The 1,886-nt window shown below is 45.8% G+C and overlaps 1 non-coding gene across 1 annotated transcript; it reads left to right on the forward strand.

The window, feature by feature from the left end:
- The first annotated feature begins 704 nt into the window (after positions 1–704).
- Positions 705–789, forward strand: TRNAR-UCU (transfer RNA arginine (anticodon UCU)). The gene has a single exon. It is a non-coding gene; the product is annotated as a tRNA-Arg (tRNA).
- The last annotated feature ends 1,097 nt before the right edge of the window (positions 790–1,886 follow it).

Genomic DNA, 1,886 nt, shown 5'->3' on the forward strand with positions numbered 1-1,886 from the left:
GCCGAGTAATATTCCATTGTATTTATTTATAATACATCTTCTTTATCCGTTCATCCATCTGTGGACATTTGGGCTCTTTCCATCCTTTGGCTATTGTCCGTAGCACTGCTATAAACATTGGGGTTCATGCGTCTCTTCGAAACAGCACACCTGCATCTTTTGGATAAATACCTAATAGTTCAATTGCTGGGTCATAAGGGAGTTCTATTTTTAACTTCTTGAGGAACCTCCACACTGTTTTCCAGAGTGGCCGCACCAGTTTGCATTCCCAGAAACAGTGCAGAAGAGATCTTCTTTCTCCAGATCCTTGCCAACATCTGTCATTGCCTGAGTTGTTAGCCATTCTGACAGGTGTGAGGTGGTATCTCATTGTGGTTTTTATTTGTATTTCCCTGATGATGAGTGTCTGTTAGCCATCGGGATGTCTTCTTTGGGAAAGTGTCTATTCGTGTCTTTTGCCCATTTCTTCACTGGATTGTCATTTGGGTGCTGAGTTTGATAAGTTCTTATAGATTTTGCATTCTAACCCTTTATCTGATATGTCATTTGCAAATATCTTCTCCCATTCTGTCTGTTGACTTTCAGTTTTGCAATTGTTTCCTTTGCTTTACAGAAACTTTTTATCTTGATGAGGTCCCAATAGTTTATTTTCGCTTTTTTTTCCCTTGCCTCTGGAGACATGTCCAGTAAGAAGTTGCTGGGGCGCCTGGGTGGCTCAGTCGGTTAAGCGCCTGACTTCTACTCAGGTCACGATCTCACGGTTTGTGGGTTCGAGTCCCACGTCGGGCTCTGTGCTGACAGCTCAGAGCCTGGAGCCTGTTTCAGATTCTGTGCCTCCCTCTTTCTGTGATCCTCCCCTGCTCACTCTCTCTCTCTCTCTCAGAAATAAATAAAAAACATTAAAATGTTTTAAAAAAGTAAGAAGTTACTGCAGCCGAGGTCAAAGAGATTGTTGCCTGCTTTCTCCTCTAGGATGTTGACGGCTTCCTATCTTGCATTTAGGTCTTTCGTCCATTTTGAGTTTATTTTTGTGTGTGGTGTAAGTTAGTGACCTAGGTTCATGCTTCTGCGTGTCGCTGTCCAGTTTTCCCAACACCGTTTGCTGAAGAGACTGTCTTTATTCCTTTGGATACTCTTTCCTGCTTTGTTGAAGATGAGTTGGCCATATATTTGTGGGTCCATTTCTGGGTTCTCTATTCTGTTCCATTGATCTGTGTGTCTGTTTTTGTGCCAGCACCATGCTGCCTTGGTGATGACAGCTTTGGAATACAGCTTGAAGCCCGGAATTGCGACGCCTCCAGCTTTGGTTTTCTTTTTCGAGATTGCTTTGGCTATTCGGTGTCTCTTCTGGTCCCATACATGTTTTAGGATCCTCTGTTCTAGCTCTGTGAAGAATGCTGCTGTCATTTTGATAGCGATTGCATTGAATATGTAGATTGCTTTGGGTAGTATCGACAACAGCCATGTTTTGCGGTCTTCAAAGTGAAATATTGTTAACGTTACCTTCCATGCTTTGTCCTTAGATGCTGTGCCAGCCGAAAGAGGACCATAGTCAAGGACTGAGGTCCATCTGCGCTGCTCGCCTGAGTCTTCCCAGGTAGGAGCGGTGGGAAGGTCATGATTACAATAAATGGTCTTGGGACAGTGTGTCAGAGGTCGAGAGAATGGATCAGCTGAAGGACCGGCCCTGGGGCCAGGGGTCTGCCAGGCTCCAGGAGAAGGGCTGGCTCTGAGCCTGGACCTTTAGCCCTTTCTCTCCAGCCACACTTCTCTGTGGTCTTCCCACCGGCACCCCTCACCCCCCGGCTCTTCCGCTCCCCTGTGGCCACACCAGCCCTGGGGAATACAGATGCACAGCAGAGCCTCAATGGTACAATCTAAGAAAA

Source organism: Crocuta crocuta, unplaced genomic scaffold (assembly GCF_008692635.1).
Source record: "Crocuta crocuta isolate KB4526 unplaced genomic scaffold, BGI_CrCroc_1.0 scaffold27, whole genome shotgun sequence".
Taxonomy (NCBI): Eukaryota; Metazoa; Chordata; class Mammalia; order Carnivora; family Hyaenidae; genus Crocuta; species Crocuta crocuta.